Genomic DNA, 23,505 nt, shown 5'->3' with positions numbered 1-23,505 from the left:
GGCCGCCCGAGGGGTGAAGCACACCAAATCGTCCGTCTACTGGCCTAGAGGCAACTCCGCCGTAGAGCGCTTCAACAAAACGTTCAAGTCGTGGATCACAGACTGTCCACCAGCAGCGTTCATTGACGAGGTACGCAAGAGCCTGGCGGTGTATCGAGCCACCCCACACACGACAACTGGGAAGTCACCGTCAGAGCTCCTGCATGGACGACAGATGAGGCTGAACCTGCCTGTCATTCAGCCGTCAACACCAGGAGCCGACAGTGTGGCGTCTCGAGTTCGACGCCGACAGCAGTCCAACAAGAGGTCCTACGACCGCCGCCGTGGCGTGACGACGCCGCGCATCACTGAGGGCGACTACGTCTGCGTGAGACGGCAGGGACACCGCTCGAAGACGTCCTGTCGGTTCACGTCTCCGGTGCGAGTCACTGGGCGCGTCGGTCCCGCAACGTACCGTCTGGCTGACGGCCGGACCTGGAACGCCGCCCATCTGGCCCGTCTCCCATACGCGCCGGCGTCTCCCTCCGCATCTCCCCCCGCCGGGCCCGGCGAGACCACGTCGACCGCCACGACTTCGGAGGCCGACGCCGCTGGCCCGCTGACCTCGCTCGCCGCTGCTTCTCGCCCGTCGACCGAGACAGCTTGCGAGCCGTCGCCGGACGCCGCCGATGTGAGCGTGCAGCGTCCCAGGCGAAGCGACCGTGTCTGTAGACGACCGGACTACTACGTGTCGCAGTGATGCTGTTCCTTTTTTTGCGAGAGGGGGGAATGTGTAGTGTATCGAGTACCTAGTGCATCGGGTGTCCGAGGCTCGGCATCGGGCCCCCGGTAATACGAGTGTGAGGCGGCCGCACCCTGCTCGGCTCCAGTCAGAGCCAGCAGTCGAGAGGCTCCGCCCGGCCGCACAGCACGGCAGTGCCTTAGTGTTCTGCACCGCGAGTTTGTGAGAATACATCGGAATCCGGAGACGGCGGTGGACACTACAATTAGCATGCGCTAGAAACCACTAGTCCTAACAGAATAAGAAACCAGTTTAAACCACCACAAATCACAACAACCACTGAGATATTTTAATGCGGTGCCTAATTGTCGTTACTTGTTGATTTTTTTTTTATGACTCAACAGTTTACATAATTGCCACTACCCTCTTCCAGAATTACCCTTCCTCCTTGAGCCCAGGATGAAAAGCCTTATCATTTATAGCAATTGTTTGACTACAATCCTGTTTTGAAACTAATGCGCCATTACCGTATACAAAAGACACCAGCAGTTTTATCTCCAGATAGCGTTCCAGCGCCTCCAGTAAAACTTCTGGTAGAGCCTCCAGTCCAGAATTTCTTCTGGAGGCGCTGGAACAGGCCCTATAACTCATACGGCCTCGTCATCGACCCCACTACCAAGAGCATTTCAAGGAGATGCGTGACCATGGATATTTGTAATTTTTAGTATTACTTCTATGGCCGGGTGTTAAATGGAAAGAATGGATTTGAAGCGGCCTCCGTCCCCTCCAACTGCCCGGCGTATTTAGTACCCGTAAATTTTCAAACACATGTCCTCTATAGTCTTCGTGGATAAACTTCGATACACAAATGGGGCTCGGTTCTCCCATCTGCTCTCGAGACTTTCCATCTGTAATTTCTTCGAATTGACACATTGTTTTCAAGTTGTACGTATCCAAAGGGCCGTTCCTCAACAGGAGTTGTCGATTGGACTTCTGGCAACGTTGGGTCTCGGTAGTCGGTGCTGGGCGACGGGTCTCACTATTCATGGCTGACGTGTGTGTGTGGGTGTGTGTGTGTGTGTGCGTGCGTGCGTGCGTGCGTGCGTGCGTGCGTGCGTGCGTGCGTGCGTGCGTGCGTGCGTGCGTGCGTGTTAGAGTTGCAAAATTTCCCTACCGCGCTACCGGCATGCCGGTAATTATTCACTACCGCAGGTTTTTTCGTGGTATCTGGCATGTCTTGCCGGTAGCATGCCGGTATATTTTTTATTTTGCACACAAAAAAAATTATCAGCATATGATTCAAACTTTGGACACTAAGAGGCTATTGAATTGTAATAACAGCAATCTTAGCCACTGCAAAATACATTTTGTGGTAGAAGTTCCATTGCTAAGGGTAGGGGTAACACATGAACCTCAGCATTTCACAGGTTTTGTTCTAAAATTAGAATTGTCAAGAATCTTCTGTGGTCTATCAAAAGAAGAATACTCATTCATGTTGCAAAAGCACAACCTAAGTCTAATGGTAAGTCTATTGGTAGGTAGTAGGTATAATACAATAAGATAAATAAATGTTCATGGCAACATTCTCTAGGCAAAAGGCAAAATCAAAACAACACAAAACACGGGAGCTGGCCTTGAGTCCTGAGAAGTGATCTGAGATACTCTTCAAAGAATTTGACACTGAAAATCCAGCTGAAAAGGCAGGTGTTAGGTAGCCCTGAGCCTTACTTTGGTCCCAAAATGAAATGAAAATGAATTAAACTGGCATTTTGTCTTATCTTTGCAAGAAAACACAACATGCAGACGAAATGAATACGAAGTGGCGCAATATGATCTCCAAGGATTGACTTTTAAGATCTTCTGTCTCCTAAAGAAAGGATGTAAGCTGATGACGTAATATTTATTCATATGCCCCTTTGGTTTAATTACTCAAGAGAAATGGATTTTATTGTATTGAAAAACACTCAGTGTTGATTTCAATTGGAATTTAATATCGTGTTGGATGATTTTTATGAATAAAATCATTCACGAGGCAGTAGTTTGCAGTCCTAAAACCTTTTTTTGCAGTGTTTTAATCAGCTGGTTAAAAACTGTGTTATGGCGCATCTGTTCCGAAATCCTTGATAACCTTGTGTTTGTTCCCGCGTTTGAGATGGGGGAGGATATTATTTCGTTTTTATACATATTGGCCGTTTTCACGACGGAATAGCAGGCATCTATTTGATCCCCATTTAATCCTTTGGTTCCTCAGGAATTTTAGTAGTTCTTTTTAGTAGGTTCCCCAGCTTTCGAATGAATGGTGCGTTAGTTTGCTATTTTTCTATTAAATATCACATCGATTTACTTTATCTAAGGATTTATCACTAATATCAACATAAAGCGTAAGCACAATTATAAAATTATGAAATTATTAAATACTAGTACAATAGTTAAAAAAAGATACTGAGTTGCCAGGCTACAAAGAATATATTCATCTATGGCGCACGACAGACATTTAGAAAGCAGCGCCCTGTTTTATTGCACGCTGCTAGCCGCTTCCATTGGGTTTTGCAGGCCGACGTCATTGGTCGTTACACGTATGATGTCACGCGACTTGTGACCTGTCACGGCTCTTTAATGATCTCCACTAAATGAATGCAACAATGGCCTTTTAAGTTGATCTCTGTGGCCATCTGTCCATGGAGCGACCAATATGAAAGTTGGGTGAATTTACCGGGGTTACATGACTATGAGCAAGCAAATGTGTATCAGGAATGGATTTAGGTGGAGAATTGCGCTGGACCATCAGTGCTCGAACGCTCCCAATTCCACGCCGGTTTGGCTTCGGAGCCGAGACAGACGATGCGGGTCAAGGTCACCGCTGGGGTAACGGTGGCACAATTCTCCATCTATGGATTTTCCTATTCGCTCAGCATTGTGATAGGCGTTCGTAATAGCATTTACTCTGCTCATGTACCTATCCCCGGTTATTTAAAAGAAGTTTTTGTGGGGGAATATCACGGCTTTAGGTACTCGGTGGCCCTATTCACGACTTTCAAAGAATGCTCCGATAACTAAACACCGCACAGACCTACTGCATTAGTGAATCTGACAGAAGGTCTGTGGAATTACATCCCCCCTCACCACACCCCTAAAAACTCATCCAGTGTCCAAAACCACTTTTATCGACTCGCCAAAAAAAAAAACAAAAAAAAAACACACACACACACACAAAGCATGGGGCATGTCAGCTCTCAGTTCATTTATCATTGTCTTTACCATGGTTCAATTGCATTGCGCGATTTAAAGCACATGAGTGCCTATATAGTATATATGTAGAAAATAATATCTACAACAAAACATCCAAAATTACAAAGGCTACAATGCTTAAAAATTAGGTTCATCAAGGAAGCCCATTTTTACTTGCGTTGTGTTGCCAACCATGCGATTCCAACGCGGGCTATTCGCAACGTCTGTTAAGGCACGTTAACAACTGACAAGCCGCCACCGCTGCCACTTATTCATAGATGGTTGATATCGCAGCTTGGGCGTCAGCAGCGCGGCCCACAACGCGTCGGCGCCAGCGCACGCAGCTGTTGGCACTCGGCAGCCGGTGTTGCGACTTAACGGCCGGCCGGCCCCATGAAGGAGAAGCTCTTGGTGAAGCTTTGTGATCGCCTCATAGCCGCCTTGGATGTCATCTTTCTTGGCAGATCCATCCGTTCAGATGGTACGGTGCAGTCTGGATAAAGGACGAAGTCCAACGCCGCTAACCCCGCGACCGCCACCCCACAACGTGGCCGCAGACCGAACGGGCGTGAGGGCCGTAAGGGCCACCCCGCCATCCGGTAGGTGGCTGAGCAGCCGGACGCAGCGGCGCCTGGGCGGCGGCCGCGCTGAGATGAAGTCCCAAACCGCCATGTCGCCATCACCGCCATCACCATTGCTGCAGCTGTTCCCAACCGCCTCAATCGCCGCCGTTTTGCCAGCAGTCGCGCCGCGGAATGGCAGAAGCTCCAGAGTAGCCTCCAGCGCCCCTCTCGGCACGTGTGCAGGTGCACTGCGGCCGCCGGGTCCGACGTCCAGGCAGAACATGATATTTTCATGCTGCTCCGACGGTGGGCTGGTCTTGTTTGGGCGTTCCTCCACTGTGACGTCGGTCACGCCTGCCCCGGCCAGGGCGCAGAGGCCGACGTGTCACCATCCGGTTGCGGTCCTCAGTCGGGTCGCAACGTGTACCTCTTCCGCAGCGTGGAGCGCGCTCCCGCTGGGCAGCGATACAGCCAAAAGTAGCATGCGGGCGGCCAGCGCTGCGCCGGACAGCGGACCCATGCCGGGGGTATGCCGGTCTCGGCCATTAGCGGGGTCGTCGGGGCCGAGGCTGTACATACAGCTGGTGACCGCGTGAGCCGCCAATCGAAGCTCACGGCTTATAAGCTCGACGCGGGCATCACACGCCGTCCCGATGGGAGCTCCACGACGCCGCCGCGAACTCCAGCGCGGCTCGCAGCGCGAAGACCAGTACGGACGGCCGGGGCAAACGGCGTGCGGGAGTGGCAGGCGATGTTCTGCGGACAGAAAGGGTTGGGCATGAGCTGGTCGGCAGGACACTCTTGAGCCGAGCCTTTGATGTAATTACAGATGATCCAGAAGCATGCACAAAAATTCATGACACTATTCTCATTTATGTATTTGCTACATATGATATGATATACCAGCTCATGATCAGTGACGCATTCTGGGCAATATGTTCTTAAGTGAAGTAACTGAAGTTACAGCTTAAAAGCTTAAAACAACAGCTTAAAAAACACACACACACATTCGATAGCTTATGAGAATAGCATGCCTTGTGTGCTTAATGCAGGAAAATATTTTTTCACTTTTTTTAGAAACAGCAAAAGAGTTATCAACAAGCTATGTCAACTATCTAAACAATTTTTATGGAAACTGCTCTAGCTAGCTTAAAGTTCCACAACGTTTCCGGAGCACCGTACCCAAACTCAGTTCATGTTACAAGAAAAAACAGTAATAATGCCTCCTAATTTTGAATGAAATATAGGTATGAGTAATTTGATTTGGAAAGCAACAAATTTCCGCACATCATTTTAGCAAAATTACTATTTTCTTCAGCCATCAGGTTACACAAAACTATGGTAAACTTTATGATCTAGTTTACACAAAACCAAAGCCCCGATTTTAACAAATGTAGATTAAATTTAAACAATTTAAAAAAAAAATGTATCGTGGAGAAAATGAAAAGTGTAGATTTGTAGAGCCGGGATATTTCACGGATTAGGCACTTAAAGAAATATCTTCACCTTTCTTTGAGCAACCAGCCTTCACCCAAGTTTTACACGAATGTAGTGAAGCAGACAATGTGGCAACTCAAAATTGTGATGGTTTGAGATAATTACGACGGTAAAAGAAAAAGCAACACAAGGTTCCTTACCCTCGTTTTTTCACATGGGTTCAGATGAGGCTTCAACTGTTGCCGACCTGAGGAGCTATAGGGACTTGAGCTTTCCAAAACTCAATTTCTAAGGGCACTGAGCAGTGTTTGGCTTTCACACGAATGCGATAGTAAGTTATATGAAGTTGACAAAGCAAGCAAAGCAAAGCATGATGCCCCGCGCGTCCGCCCGCGACCACGCCCCGCTTCCGACTCCCGACCGCCGCGTGACCCGAGGCGCCCGGCGGTCACGTGACCTACCGGCCGGGACTGCAAACTGCCTTCACCACCATTCTTGTATGACGTCATATCCTACTGAGGTGCTGATTGGTGGGAATTATATACCTGAAGGTAATTATCTGCCGTAGTTATTTTTGTTTCATTGTTTTGCGTGTTTTCTTATATGAAATGTAATTAAAAAAATTGCCATATTTTAATCACCATTAAAACATAACTGAATAGGTATAAAAGAGAACTCGATATATACTTTCCTTGTTTTTAAGAATTCCGGAATTAGATACCCGAGGGAGTAAAGTTGCCACGCTGATTTGATACCTCATAGTCGAAAGGTGGGCTACTAGAACCAAAAATTGCTGTGTTTGTAAATAAATAAGTGATTTGAGGGCAAAAAATGCCCGGATTTAAACTTCTAAAATTATTTTGAACATAAAATATTTCAGTTTGAGGGATGTTAAGGCCTCAAAGGGTAGGTACTTTTTAGGTATTAAATAAGTTCCTCTGCGAAAGTTCCGTCGTGAAAACGGCCATTGTTTGGCGACTTCTCAGGACAAGTGAGTTATTAACACATATTTTACATGATTCGTATTTTACTCACGAGCCAGCAAGCAATGGCGGATAGGAAAACCAGATGTTGATCTCGCTTCCTCAGTTAGAACATGGCCGAATCTGTAGTTTTTTATATTGTGATTTGTGACTATTGTTCATTATTTGGTTGGTACCTGAAACATTTTAGGAGAATGTGGAAAATTACAACGCTTGTGGTAAATGTGATTGCTACTCACTGTGCAGTCTTCAGAAACATATTTCAGTGATAAGTTCTTTTTATCCTTGCTTTTTTGATTAATGTGTTAATGCTTTTTGTATGCAATACCTCTTGGATTACAGGTTATATTTTAACAGCTGTAGGCTGGATTTGAGCTTCAAAATTGTGGTACCTATTTGTGGGGCCAACTCAGCCAAAATCAGGCTGCTGGTAGTTTTGGTTGGACAATTGGTGGCTGCTGGGTGGGGTGGTTACTGAAATTGCCAAAATGTGGCACGTCATGTAGGGGTAAGCCAGAATCAAGAATGCAGGTTTTTTAGTATGCCGGTAATTTGTTTTTTTTTTTTTTGCTTGGGGCGTGGTAGCATGCCGGTATCCCAGAAAATTTTTGTGGGTCGCGGCGGTGCCGGTAGCAGCCCATTGGGAAAACTTTGCAACTCTAGTGTGTAGGTGTGTAGCCTGTAGGTGTGTGTGTGTGGGGGGGGGGGTGCGTGTGTGTGTGTCTGGGGGGTATGTGTGTTTGTATGTGTGTGTGCGCGCGCGCTGCGAGCGCGCGCGCCTCGCTCCTCATGTGGGTCATGAACACATGCGCTCTGCGGGCCGTATATAAAGTGAGCGGCGGTCACCTCGAGAGGCAGTCTCGCTCCGCCGCCGCGCCGCTGTACACACCAACACGCACACCTAGCTGGGAGAGATGACGGGTCTGACTTTGCTGCTGCTGGCCGCCGCCGCTGCCGCCGCCCCCCAGTATGGCGCTCCTCCTGCCATCGGGCCCTCGTTCAGCTCGCCGGCGCCCTCGGCCGATTACGGAGCGCCCGCCTGTCAGCCGCAGACGCAGTACATCACCATCACGTCCACCAAGCTCGACTTCGAGACCAAGTTCAACTCTCGCAGGGTTCTGGAGCCGACCACGCTCTACCAGGAGCTGACCGACACCCAGTTCCAGCCGAGCACCGTCACCCAGACACAGGTGATCACCAGCTACGGCGCTCCGGAGGTGCGCGCCAGCACCAAGGTTCTCTACGACACCAAGTACGTCACCAGTCAGGAGTACCTGACCGAGACGGCCTACGCCACTCGCACGGAGACGGTCACCTATTCGGAGACGGTGGTGGTGAGCAGCTACTACACGGAGACGGCGCGCGTGCCCAGCTACGTGACCCGCACCGAGTACCGCTCGCAGGTGGTGCCCGAGGTGCGCTACATCACCCAGACCCAGGTGCAGAGCCAGTACGTCACCGAGACCCGCCAGGAGCCGCGCTACGTCACCCAGACGGTGACCTCGGCCTACCCCGAGTACAAGTACGTCACGCAGACCGAGACGCAGAACCAGTACGTCACCGTCACCCGCACCCAGAACCAGAACCAGTACGTCACCGTGTGCCCCAAGCCAGCCTACCCCAGCTACGGCAAGTAGACCCGTCATCTCTCCAGCGCAGCATTCAGCTCTGATCAACAAAGGAACTGCGCAACGCGTGCCCGAGCGCATGTGACCTGCCCGGACACGAGCTCATTGAAACAATCAGCTGTTCATTATCTGTGATGCATTTATTGTACTATGTTTCTGTGTGTCCATGCATATAATTGTGTAGTCTAGAACGAGTAACGGGGACGGCTGGTCCGCGCCCCCTCTGGTCAATATCGCTGCATCATTGTGTGGGAATTCGCGACCTTTGCCATAAGTGACATTTTGTGTTTAATCATGTGTGCTGGCGTTGTGTATGCCTCCAGACGATTATATCATGTGATACGTATTTATTGTCGATTTTGTCCAAGAAACCTTGTATGCAATACAAATCAAGTATCGGACTATTTTCTGAGTCTGCACGCCAAAGTGGCGGTCCAAGTGCGCCATCGTGAGAGGCGGTTTCTGCGCCCAGCCCCTCACTCACTGACATGCCACTGGGTCGGTCACGTAGCGGCACGTGCTGAGCTACCCTCGAAATATCGTCAAAAATCATGACTAAGTCGGTCACTTTTCGGTCACATCGAAGGTAAGGGTTACAGGTCAGTCATCCATGGCGAATATTCACGATTTACATATTCTTCGACGAACTGGCTCATAAAACATGGATATGGACATGGAAAATCGACATGGACATGGACATGAAGACCGACGGGAGCTAAGGAGCTCAAAACTTGCAGGAAATATCCACTATCCAGGGAGGGTAATGGTTGCTACCGAAATATCAATTTTATTTAAAAAAAAAACGTTCGATAACTTTTTTCAAAACTTGAGTTTTTTAACGCTATATTTTATTGAACGAACTGTCGCGGCCATTCTTGAAATCATAGGCCTATTGTAACGTGTCTCAGTGAAAGGTGAGTGCCAGAAGAGCACTATATGGCGAACCTCAATATTATCAAATATTAGCCCTTGCCAGGCCAGGGCCTTTTTCATAACGCGGACGACCAGGAGGGTAGGTACGTCCCCCCCCCCTCGGCGATTGGCTCCTAGTTATGGTACTTAGAAACACCAAATTTAGAGGGTAGGTGAACGCGTAGGAGATCTCGCCTCTGTGCAATTTTAGTTGCTCTAGGTCAATATTTAGGAGGGGATGTGTGGGGTATAAGTGTAAAAATTTCGCTAAAACAGGTCAACAGTTTTTTGCTTATAACTATTGATCTGATTAAGATAGAGCAACAACAAAACCACCAGTGACCTCAGCACGTCTTTGCGCATCGAATGGTACACTTTGTTACAAGTTTAAGATAACTTAAAATTTTCCTAATTTTTAAGTGAACTTACCGCACGACGGTGCTCTCGGTGCTCCGAGACTTCCACGCCGGGCCGGGGGAGGGGGATGGGGGGTATCTGAACACCCTTCCCTCCCTTCTAACCCGGCTCCTGGGCCACGTAGCGACACGCAGTAAGCTGCGATCGAAAGAACGTCCAAAATAAGGATGAAAACACTTAGGGTCATTTTTCGGGTCAGGTCAAAGGTCAGGTCACCAGAGGTCATCAAAGGTCAGGTCACCAACATCCTAAATTGTCCTCAACCATACAAAAAGCATACCTACCTATCATTCGACGTGGCTGAGCATGACGAACACGATGGTGTCAAAATTGCTGCTCTGATATTTTTTTGGCCGACCACCGACCAATCCACCTACTGGTATGCTAATCATTTTATTATCTATAGACGATGAACGCTGAACATTCTCATACATGCAAACCCGATAGGCGTTATCACAAGTGTATTCGCGGCCATTGGGGCGACGTAAGAAAAGAAGAAATCATCAGGCTCCAAGAGCTTTAAATTATCAGTTAGCATGCAGCTTTTCCTTTATGTGTAAAGAATCTACCATTAATTGTTATATAAAATTGCATTTAAAATCTTCCTTTTATGTTTTTCCATCGTTTGCACAATATATTCTTTTACTAAGCTAGAAACACTAATTATAAATAGTTCCAGCACCATCGTCAAGAACAATAAGGAGGGCTTTAAGTGAATACAATAATCTAAACGGCCTTGCAAGATGTGAAGATCACTTCTAAAATTGCCTGTAGAAATATTGAAGGCAAAAGTTCAACTTCTTCACAAGACGTATGTCTATAAACCTATTCAACGTGTGACAACTCGGCCGGTATTTCGTCGCCTACAGCCCAGCTTACCCTAGTGACCGATAGAGGCGCTACTATCGATGTCCACCCGTGCCGCCTAACGATGCCACTTTGGGCTACAGAGCAAGTGGTTCCCAATCATACATATTACACGTTCCACACATCACATTACCGCTCGCTGCAATGCAAATAAACTTTGGCTCGTTCCATATAAACTTTGGCATTGAAAGATACCACTGTGTTATACTAAACATTGACCACAAGATATCGCGTATCAATATCAGTAACATTCAGCTCATCCTCCACTGGCGTAGGAATGTCATGAAAAGTGGGTGGGCCACAATGTTGAGGGCCTCCTTTCCAGGGGGCCCCCTATTTTCAGGGGCCTCCAACTTTCTCATCGTCCTGCTTTCAAGTATGACCTCCAAATCCGGCTTCTGAGATCGGGCAGATGTACCCAGGGTCCAGGGGCGTAACCGCTTAAGCGAACAGCGCGGAAAGTCCGCACTATTTTTAAAAGTTATTCCCCTCTCCGATTTTTTTTTTTAGAATCTATTTGCCGCAAACGGCGCATGACCCCTGAAAACCCTAATACAAATGTCTTCCTCGTTTCCCAGGAGCCCCTGGCTCCATACGCGCCCCTCTTTGGCATATAAGCACCCTATAGTCATCATCAGAGACATCCCTACATGGCCCACAGGCGACCCTTGTCGCATAAAATATGCCTTTGTCTTAGGCGCCACTCTTTTATTGACATTGGAGGAGCCTCTCTTTGCCATGCCGGCACCCCTGTTTCGTATGAATGCACCCCTATGGCATTGATAGACGCCCCTCTATTGCATGTGGACGCCCATTTATGTAGGCCTATTGCATGTAGGTGCCCTTACTGCCTCAGAGCCGCTCCTCTTTGGCATGTCTTTCGTACGGAGGAGCCGCTATGGCATTGATAGGCGCCCCTCTATTGCATGTCGACACCCGAGTAGGCATCATAGGTGCCGTCTTTCGCAAGCAGACACCCCTATGAGCACCACAGGCGGCCGTATGGGCATCGCAGGCAGTGTCCTGATTTTCGTGAATTTGGGTGGAAACCCACACCCGAACAGATTCTCTTTGCGACGTCCCGGAAAGCCAAACGACGTCCCTGACAGATAAAAGTCGACAGGTATATCGAACACTAAAAGCAAACTAACAAAAAGAAATATCACCTCTGTGGCCTAAAAACACAGCTATGCAAAATGATAATAAGTATATCCCAAGGCCTCACAAACCCACTCTTATACTCAACTCCCGTTTCCTACACCGCTGGCAAGGCCATAGACCGCTGGCCAACTGCCCAACAGTAAACAACGCGGTTTTATTTTCGTTTTCTGTGCGTCAGATATGTATAGTTTTTTCCTTTATCATGTGAAGGTAATAGCTGCCATATGAAGGAGAAAAGACGTTGGAATAGAGGGATCTGAGGACGTCGTTTTCCACTTTTCAGTTTCAGTAACTGTGCAGTATATAGATAAAAATGAATCATGCGAATATATTACTTCGACATTTATCTATAAGCACACAACATACCTTTTCTATCAAATCACTGTAACATATTTAATTATTTTTTTCCCCTCAGAAGGTCACAGTAACGGGGTAGCGCTGCCCCTTGAACCTACCCTTCAAAAGTAGTTAATTTTGCATATGTTGATTGTGGTTGGGGAAAAAGTTTGTGTTTATTTATTTGAATTAAAATAAAGTTACCGAATTTCAACAGTTTTAATTAAAGTATGTCGTCCTTGGCTTAAAAATACACGTAATGTTGGGGACGTCGATTGACCTTGTCATTCCCATTAAATCGACGTCGGTACAAAACTGAAAAGTGCACAATGATTTCACATTTTTTCCAGCCAAGAAAAATTCAGCGTCTACCTTGGAGTTTTCTTAATTGAATTTCATAACAGGAAGCTAAGGAAATTAATATTCCTAACTGTTTTCCACCTCTTTGTTTGGACGTCTGCTTTTTACGTCACTCCTCTTGCTCGATATAATATCCCTCTTATGACGTCAATATTTAGTGATAGCCGCTGGCTCTTGGGCTGATTTTTGTTGAAGCATATTTGTTATTGACTTGTGTACGATCATGGACAAGAACTAGACATCTTCAAAGTGTTGTTTTGGTGTTTGTGGTGAATGATTGAAATTTATATTGTACTAGGGGTAAACTGGCATTACTTTGTGTTTATATATGATCCTTTGAGGTGCCTTCAGATGCTATTAGTCAAAATTGCTAGTGAAAATCGCTAATTTTAAGAGATTTAAGGGATCTTCAGTGGCTGAGGCTCCGCACGGATATCGACGTCCTTTTGAAATACTGACGTCCTTGCGGCTTCAATCACACTCTCCTAAAAATCAATTTCAGGACACTGATCGCAGGCGCCATGGGCGTTGAAAACGGAGGGACGGGGGACGCGTCCCCCCGGTCGAGGAATCCGAGGGGCAACCCCCTCCCCAAAACACCCAAGGATGCTTAAAAAATGACTATTTGCAGAATAGTCAACTCCAACCGTCTCCGGCTTCAACCCCGTAGTCGTGCCGACTACCTACACTAAATCTCCAACTTCTAGGAAACAAGCTGCAAGGTTGATGCAAGACCACAAAACTTAGAGGCTGCTTGACTTGGTGACCGGACCTTAGATGTTCTGATCTCTTACATGCTACAAGGCTTGCAAAATATGTGTTTTGAAGCTGTATTTTGACAAATGTTTTAGCCAATTTTCGCGACGCCTCGCGCCGCCGATTCCTACAGCAGTCCAAAAGAGAGATTGTGACTATAATACCTCCCCTCCTCCTACGCGGGCATGATTGCATTATGTATGAGATTCAGATTGGTGGCATGCGTCAACAATTAGGTACACCCTAAAAGAAGAGCAGCGGCTTTGCCCCTAACTGCGTCAAATTCAATCGGACTTCAGATATGTACTATAAAGAAAAAAATCCGGCTTGTTCAACCTTTAACACAGATAGTGCATTGGGCTAAACGTGTGGCAACAATACCTACTTTTGGGTTTTAAGTCTGTCCGAGTCCGAGCAACGCGCCCTGCTGGGGGGGGGGGCAATTTGGCCCCCCATCCCTAAGATCTCGAGAACCACGCAACATAGCGACAAGCGGCAAACGCTACGTGGTCTAGAATTGCTAAAAAATGAGTTCGAAATTTGACGTCATCAATTTTGAACAGTTTTTTTCGCTATAACTTGGCCAAAAAAGGAGGTATCGATCTGAAATTTGGTATGTATATAGAAGAGCGCCGGGACTATCACATATATTCCAGTTTTTTTTAAATTCCGAAAAATTTTGTTTTTTTTTAGTTTTTCTAAAAAACGTTTTTTTATTTTTGGGGGTCAAAAACCCAAAATTTTGAAAATTCGAGATAACAATTTTGTAGCGCCGCCTTTAACCTACATGCCCATATAAAAAACTTTGAAATTGCTTGGTAACTGTAGATTTTGCGAGCGTTTCAAGATTTCATGTTTTTTGCTCATTTTTGCTCGAACATGACCTCAGTTTGACCACAATAACTCCTGACCTAAGGTGACCTAAGCCTTGCAATTTTGTGTGAAGGTGTCAAATTGATGCCCGGGAAGGTACTGAGAATTTGGCGGCGCTGCACACCGCTGTTTTCTTGCTATTCAGGAAAAACCACAGGGGGCCAAATTGCCCCCCAGCGGGGCGAGGGATATCAATTATCAACTCTCTTTCGCATGTAGGCGCCCTTATCACCTAAGCGCCGGCGTTTGACTCTTATATGCAGAGGGCGGCATGAGACTTATCAGAGCTAAGCGACAGAGCCTGCCTTCAGAAGCCCTGTGTGGTTCTTAAAGACCGCATGACGCTCTCAGACGCAGGTGGGGCCCTCGGAGTCGACAGTGTCAGTGTGGGACACCTTCAGAGTAGCCGATGGGTGCCCGACAGATGTGGACCCTCAGGGATGCCGGTATGGGACATTAGAGCTCAGTGAGAGCTTGTGTGGTGCCTTCAGTGGCCTTGTGAAGCCGTTAGGCATCAACATGGTGCTCTCAGGCGCCGGTGAGTCCTCAGAGTCACCGGTGTGGGGCCCTCAGAGGTGTCGGTGTGGGTCCTTCAGATGCACCTATAGAGCCTTGAGATGCATAGGTGTGTGGCCCATAGAGGCACCGGTGTGGGGCCTTAAGAGACATTGGTAAGAGACCCTCAAAGGCGCCGGTGTGTGGCGCTCATAAACACTGGTGTGGAGCTATCACGGGCGGGTGGAGCCGTTAGAGGCCGGAAAGGGCCCTTAGATGCATACAAGGGGCCTTCAGAAGTCGGCGTGGTACCCTTATGGAGATAAGCGTGTCTACTTAGGAGCCCTTGAGGTGCTCTCATGAGCTCTGTGAGTCCCTAAGAAGCCGAAATATGGCCTGAGTTTTTTCAACGGCCAGTTGCCGCCGCAGGGCTCTTCGGGCTGTTATTCTCAGTGGCCTCCTCTGCCTAGTTTGAATAGAAGGGTCTCTCAGACCATCAGTCTCGGAGGCCTATTCTGGCCACCATCAGTCTCAGGGGCCTCCTTTGGCAGGTATTGATAGAAGGGCCTCTCAGATTACCAATCCCAGGGGCTTCCTCTGGCTAGTATAAACAGAAGAGCCTCTCAGATCATTAATTTCAGGGTCGTCTCTTGGCTACTTAAGAATAGGAGGGGCTCTCAGACCCTCAATTTCAGGGACCTCCTCTGCCGATTATGAATAGTAGGGCCTCTCAAACCACCAGTCTCAGGTGCCTCCTCTGGCCAGTATGAATAGGTAGAAGTGCCTCTCAGACCATCAGTCTCATGGGCCTCCTCTGGCTAGCATAAATAGAAGGGCCTGTTAGACGATCAATCCCAGGGGCCTTCTGACTTGGCACTGGTTAGCATAAATAGAAGAGCCTCTCAATAGAAGACCATTAATCTTAGGGGGCTCTTGTGGCCAGTATAAATAAAGGGCCTCTCAGACCATCAGTCTCGAGGGCCTCCTTCGAACAGTGGATAGAGGGGCCTCCTCAGATTCACTAGGACCTCTATGACCATCAGTCTCAGGGGCCTCTTCTGACCAGTGTGGATAGATGGCCCTCCCAGACCACCTGTTTCAGTGGCCTCCTGTGGCCAGTATGAATATAAGAGCCTGGCTCAGACCATCAGTCTCAGGGGCGTCTTCTGACTAGTGTGGATAGAGGGCCCTCCCAGACCACCGGTTTCAGGGGCCTCCTGTGGCCAGTATGAACAGAAGGGCCTCACAGTCCATCAGTCTCAGGGGCCCCTTCTGCCTGGCGTGAATATGAGGGCCTCTCAGACCATCAGTCTCAGGGGCCTCCTCTGCCTAGTGTGAATATAAGGGCTTCCAAGGCCATCAGTCTCAGGTGACTCTTCTGACTAGTGTGGATAGAGGGACCTCCCAGACCACAAGCCTCAGGGGCATCCTGTGGTCAGTGTGAATAGAAGGGCCTCTCAGTTTATCAGTTTCAGGTGCCTCCTCTATACAGTGTAGATGGAGGGGCCTCCCAGACCATCAGTCTCAGGGGCATCTTCTGACTATTGAGGATGGCCAGGGGCCTCCTCTGACTAGTGAGGGTAGGGGGCCTCCCAGAACGCCAGTGCCAGGGGCCTATTCTGACTAGTGTGGATAGAGAGGCCTCCCAGACCATCACAGTCTCAGGTCAGGGGCCTCCTCTGACTAGTGTGGATAGAGGGGTCTCCCAGACCGCCAGTGTCAGGGGCCTCCCCAGACCAGTGTGGATATTGGGGCCGCCTCAGATCCACTAGGGCCCCTCAGGCCATAAGTATCAGAGGCCTCCGCTGACAAGTATGGATAGAGGGCCTCCTTGGATCCACTAGGGTCCCTTTGAGTCCGTGCGTGGGGATTCGTGGAACTTATTTTTACCGAGTTTGTTTATTCTGGAAGGTGACGACGTCCTCTCAACTCAAGACGAGAGGGCCTCGAGTGAAAAGTGTGGGGGGGGGGGCAAAACACATGGCTGGCCCCCCACCTCAAAAAGTGGGTGGGCACTTGCCCACCTGCCCCCCCCCCCCCTTCGGTTCCTACGCCTATGTCATCCTCAACACATATGAAACGGAGAACACTATACATATTAACCCTCTCAAAGAAGTTTTGGCCATGGCAGTTAGGGAATGAGGCATAGCTGCGAGAAGAATCTTCGATCTGAGAACACATCAAGATGAAATTACATGCATCACACTTGCAATAAAGGGCTCATACAAAAGAGCTTAGGTATAGAAAGTTAAAATATGCTGCTTGATATCGGCTGAACATTTACTCAGCTTAGCCGCCCCACAAGCGTGGTTCTAAATTCCCCAACTTCTGTGGTTGGTTCATCTTCACATCTTTACCACTTCGCTGCACCGAAATTTACCCCAGATATGCAGCTGGCGTACTTGGCGCAACCATGCAAAGAGCAACGCTGTCGCCAGCAACGACTTCGCAACAGCACGCTCGACACATTTTCTGTTTGGTTACACAACTCTGGCAATGTACCCGAATGGGAGGCGCCCACCGTGCCTACGCTATTGACACGAGCCGGCGGCGCCGCTCGTTACTCACCAGAGGCCAGACCGGAGCGGCGCGGCGCGGCGGCGGCCGGTGGCCCGTTACGCCAGCGCCCTTGACCCGGTGCCCGGGGGCCGAGACGACGCTGCCAGTCAGTTGTTGCGCCACCGATGTGACGCGTCCGGCGGCGCTAATGACGGCCAGCGCCGCTCTGCCCTGCAGCGTCGCCGCCCAGCCGATACTCCCCATTCAGCCCCACGCTGCCTGACATGTCGTGCATGCAAACTACAGATGTTTTTTTCTTTAGAAGTGTTTTGGCTTCAAAATTATTTTCCAAGCTGTTACGTGAGTTTCGGTAACTTTTGAGCCCGTCCAAGAAATTCCAACTACTAAAATCTTCCTTTCTGATTTATATGTACTGTCATAGATAACATGAATCTGGATTGGACACGCAATCTAATAAATGAAGAATGGGGCCGAAAATTTATCGGTAGGATTATTAGTTTGTTGTCCGCGGGTTCGATCTGCTAACATATGTCATAATTGGCATTGGACGATGCATCGTTTAAACATTTGAAACTTTCATATTTGGCAAAATATTGAATCGGAGTTCAGTTTATTTTACGTAGTAACTATTTCTGGTTCACTTTTATTTTGTGCTTCAGAAGCGATTTAACATATTTTTGGATTCATTTAAGTGATTAAGACTATTTCGTGCTTGGTTTACAATTTCACGCTTGTTAGCTTAACCCGCGCCCCGATGGGCTATTCAGCCATATGCGCCCTGCTGGGGGGAGGGGCAGATTCTGCCACCCCCCTGTCTAACTTCCGAACCGATGGTCGTAGAAAGACGGGGAAAACGGCAATCAAAAGCTCTCAACAAGGCGGATCTTAAGAGCCGATTTCTTTTGCTTAAGTAGGCCAGAGGTCAGGTCAAGGTCAGGTCAAGGGTACAAAATGCAAGTTTCTACAGTATCGGCCTTGCACCGTAGTTGCCGAAGAATAGACTGAGACTGATTGCCCAAAACGTGCTCTTAGGCTATTTGGTCAAGAAACATTGACTTTTCAGTGACGACCAAATTTCATTTGAATAGAAGTTTGTGTTATTCAGCCTGCTGCAAGTCCCATAAATTATGGTCACGAGTAATACTACTGTTTTGTGGAACAAGTGAAGACGACGAGGAAATTTGAATATTTTTGAAATCCGCGTTTTGGTTTTATTTAGATCAACCCTCACCGGACCTATTGGTTTTCTACATACGCGCCGGCCGAGGGGGGGGGGGGCGGGTACGACTCCCCTCGCCGTTTCGCCCCTGGTGGAGCTAGCGCGTCGCGGAAAAAAACGAGCGTGTGTGTCGTTACGAAACGCAGAGATTCGTACCCGATTTTAAGGTCCTAGGTCAACCGGTGACCTCTGAGGTCAGGTCAAGTGCCCCAAGGTAGGGTTCAGTTTTTAGTGAATAACTTCGCAAAAAACGGCCGCAGAGCCCCGATTTTGGCAGCATCGCGTCGAATGATATACTTTTTGTTTGGGTCAGGTCAACTTAGGGTGTTGACCTCAGGTCACGGTCAGATCAGCGCCCCCAGGCCACGAAGTTGGTCGAAAGAGGTCATGTCGCATATCATTCGATTCGGCAGGTCTTCCTGAGTCCATTGGTGGCTTTCCCGACTCGCTAGCTCAATTTGATCAGGAGTTAATGACGAAAAACTAAGATGACCTTGATGACGTCATAAATGACGTCACGCAAGGTCAACATTGCAAAAGTGACGCATCTAACCTTGCAAGGAGTGCATCAAATCACGATTCGGTGTGCTTGAGATAGTTGGAGATCGTTCCCGGCACCAGAATAGCAGCTTTCATTTTCCCCATTGACTTATAATGGTGAGGTCACGAAAATGACCTGACCTCATATGACCTTTAGGAAAAATCCGAGATATACAAGTTGTGAGACTCGTAATGGATACTAGATCCTGCATGTTTCAATTCCCTGTGAAAGCTCCTCTGGCAGTGAGGGCGTTGCGAAGTTGCGACATCTGAAGACCGTGCAGAGGTTCACTTATGACGTCGTAGGTCAGTGACTTGACCTGACCCGAAAATGCAGTTGGTTTCAAAAGATCCGGCTTGAATCAAAGGTCAGGTATGCCAAGTTTCAGCTTTCTATCGCCAGCGTGTTCGGAGCTATTGCGAAAAAAAACTATGGGGGGGGGCGGCACCCCCTCCCCCCTCGGCCGGCGAGGATTAAGCTGACAAAGCTTAGTAGCAACAGCGTAGTCGTGCTGCAAGCAATACCTGAAGATGACCGAGCCGCGCAAGTAAGGAACTTGAATTTGAGATCGGACTGTTTGCCTGCGGATAGAGCGCTTGGCGTGCACTGGGACGTACAGTCGGACACATTCGGCTTTCAAGTAGACATGGAAAAATTCCGGACAAGACTTGCTACAAGAAGAGGAATATTGTCCGCAGCTGCCGCATTTTACGACCCATTTGGTTTTGCGTCTCCGTGCGTTATCAGAGCGAGGATGATACTACAAGAGCTCACCCGGCTTAAATTGGGCTGGGATGAAAGGGTGCCTGCAATACACTACAAAGTACCTACAAACAATGGGTAAAATGGGATGGACAAGGGAGTGCTTCCAAGAATCGGGATAGTCACACCCGTCTTCTCCCATAGAAATGGGAGAAGTGTGTGCAGGCGGGCGGCGGCTGGTTTGAGGCATAGGCTGCATTCAGAAATGTCTGATCTATAATCTGTGAAAGTTGGAAAGTGTTAAATAAAGAAATAAAGAAGTTATGACCGATTGTTCGTTACTTATTGAACGACCTAATATAATTGGTATGCGGCTAAATTATTTTTTTTTCATTTTTGGAATAGTTGCACAGATATGTCAGAGCACTATGGTAAAATGTGCCGCAATCAATTGCCGTACAGGATATAAACCCATTAAAAGTGACCTCGAACATCTTACGAACACTAAAACAGTACAGTTAAAAAGATCCGTTTTTCGCTTCCCGACTGAACTTTCTTTACGAAATAATTGGATCTCTGCGCTAAAACGTGAGGATGGTTCTTGGAATCCAAAAAATTGTGGTGTTTGCGAGCTACATTTTACAAACGACTTTATCGTCGGCAAGACAACAAAAAACACTGCACGCCGAAACAAGAAACTGAAGAAAGATGCGATTCCAACAAGGTTCACTTCCTACAGGTGAGTCTTAAAGAAAAATACATGTTACACATAATGATAAATTACCACTTATGCCATGTTTCTACATTGGTTTGACCTGACCATGACCTAGAGGCTAACACTAAAGTTTTTTTTTTTCAAACAAAACTATACCTATCTTTCTATGTGACTAGACATTATGTACAATTGCCGTGCTGATAAGAACGTTGCTCTTGATCTAGGGCATATTTGGCAAAGTGATGTTCAGAAAGCATGTAATATTAAAGGTTCCGAAATAATCCATGTATAGTAAGCATTTCCTTTCTTTGACAGGGATGATTTAGCCACAGCTGAACAGGACAAAACACGGCGCGGTTCGAGAGCTACCTCGACAGCCAGGAGGCTTGCTGTGGAGACGCTTTTGGGAAAAGAGAGGAACAAATGTTTGAAGCGGAAAAGTTCAGATCTACGAAGGAGCTATGGGAAAAGATGTCGAGACAGGATCTTCTCTCAGACTTTGTCATGGTGAAAGTGCCTTCGTCGGATTTAAGCAGTCATCTGGAAATAGTGACAATCAGACTAGAAGAGTTTGATACAATTCGAGGCCATCCTGTGATCAAGCGTAACATAAGCATCTACCACAACCTGCACTTCAGACTGCATGTCGACGGAGTGGAGGTACCGAACAGGAAAACAGCGGACTTGACTGCAAAGTCAGGTATATTTGCTTCAACAACCGAAGTGCGCAATGTCATGGCCCGCCTTAAAGCAGTGCATCTGACTGAAGGTGACAGACTGAACGCAACCGCAGATACGACAGACCGCACAATCGGGAAGGAGAGCCCTTAGTGTGGTCACTTTGGTCAGTTTTCTGCTGAGCAGATGAGACTCCACGCCACACCCATCAAACAAAGACGCTACAGTGCAATGCTGCTCAGTGCAGCGTTGGTTTGGCAAAGGACGAGCCCAAAGCTGTATGAAGATCTGCGGAAAAGTGGATTCTTGATGCTGCCACACAGAACAACACTTCGTCGCCTAACGTCTGCGCTCAGCGTGCGAGACGGCTTGGAGATTGGCACTGTCAAGTATCTTCAAATGAGAGTGAACAAACTCAGTCTGCGAGAACGGGTGGTGAACATTGCCATGGATGAAGTCTACTCGGCCAAAGCAGTAGAACTTGCTGGAGGCAGGGTTTTTGGGCAATAACAAACATAACATAACATATATTTCCATGCAACAACAGGCCACATGGGCCCAACAAGGTTACATGCACATGTACACCAATGCACATAAGCTCACATGAATCAGACATATCTCACATACATCGATAAACAATCTCCTTTCATTACATTTCATAAATATCCCGACACGAATAAAAAAGAAGAAGAAAAAAGTTTTATATTTCATTTCAAGTGTCAAAAACTAAACCACTTTCTGCAAAGAATAAATCAATTCTATTCTTGAATTGCTGGATGGAGGAACTATCGATAACCAAAGATGGTAAGCCATTCCAAATATCTACGACCCTACTGGTGAAAAAAAGACTGTCTTAAGCGCGTTCTTGTATACTTCTTTTTCAGTTTACATTTATGTCCCCTCGTAGAATGCGAATTTATTGTAAACATATTCTGAAAGTCAAGTTTGTCAATACCCTTGTAAATCTTGAACAGTTCGATTAAATCTCCTCTTACTCTCCGGTAATTTAGCGAAAACATGTTAAGTGACACAAGTCGATCTTTGTAACTCATTTGAGCTAAGCCCCGCACCATCCTAGTTGCCTTTCTCTGAACCCGTTCTAATAATGTTACATCTTTTTTAAAAGAAGAGTGGCAAGCTTGTGCACAATATTCTAAATGTGGCCTAACATAGGCACAGTAAAGTCTCTTCATGACCTCCTTACTTTTATAAGTGACATTTCTGTTTATAATTCCCAACATCTTAACCCTCGCCGGCACAGGGGGGGGGTTGATGCAACCCCCCCTAAGGTTTTTCGCGAATAACTCGCGTAAAAAGCGGCCGATCGCGACGAAACTTTCAGTACCTTCGCATTGATCAATTTTACACCTACCCTGAAAATTTCATGACCCTGACCCCAATGACCTTTGACCTGTGACCTCTTTTCCGTGACCATGTTTGGCCGAAATCGCGATTCGGCGTATGTCGGCTCGCATTAGCCGCGCGTGTACGCTATGTACTGGGGGAAGGTTGGGGCCCGATCCACAACCGGCCGATCACCCAGCGAGGCTTCCGCCGGCAGGCGGGGCTCTCGCCCAAACATCAAGGCGAACGGAGAGTATCCCGTGCTGTCGTGCACCTGACTCCGGTAGGCGAGCATGGGCATCGGAAGATGCTTATCCCACTCCGTGTGCTGCTCAACAAACTTAGCGAGCATGTTCAAAATGGTGCGATTGGCTCGCTCAGTCATCCCGTTGCCCATAGGGTGATAACTGGATGTCTGAGACTGCTGAATGCCGAGCAGTTCGCTCACAGCTTTCATCACCGCACCGACAAAGTTCCGACCTTGGTCCGAGTGCACACGTTTCATGACGCCAAAACGAGAAATAAACTCATTTACAAGAACATTCGCAATCGTAGTAGCCTTTTCATCCGCGAGGGGATACGCTTCAACCCAGCGTGTGAAGTGATCAGTGATCACTAGCAGGTGTTTGTAGCCTCGAGCGGTTTCCGGCAGGTTGGTCACAAGGTCCATGGACACCAGCTCCATCGGCTCGGACGCAGACAACTGCCCCATACTCGCACATGGGCGGGGAGTCGGAGAGTTTCGCGAGGCACAGCGGCGGCACTGTTCGCAAAACTCAGTCACCGTACGCTCCAGGAGCGGCCACCAAAACCTGAGTCGCGCGACTTTCGCCAGCTTTGAAGCGTTGAAGTGCCCACCCGACGGACCATCATGAAGCGACCCCAGCACCACAGGCACGAGCTGGGGTGGGACTACCAGCTGCAGCTGGTCGTGTCCCCTCGGCCCAGCCCGGAACACTCTGTACAGAACATTATCAATCAAACGCAGACGTGACCACTGCCTCCAGTACGGCAGAGCGCCCTTTGACACGGAGGACTGGGAGGGCCGC

Source organism: Amphibalanus amphitrite, unplaced genomic scaffold (assembly GCF_019059575.1).
Source record: "Amphibalanus amphitrite isolate SeventyFive unplaced genomic scaffold, NRLGWU_Aamphi_draft 000099F_arrow, whole genome shotgun sequence".
Classification (NCBI taxonomy): Eukaryota; Metazoa; Arthropoda; class Thecostraca; order Balanomorpha; family Balanidae; genus Amphibalanus; species Amphibalanus amphitrite.
This window is presented reverse-complemented; position numbering follows the sequence as displayed.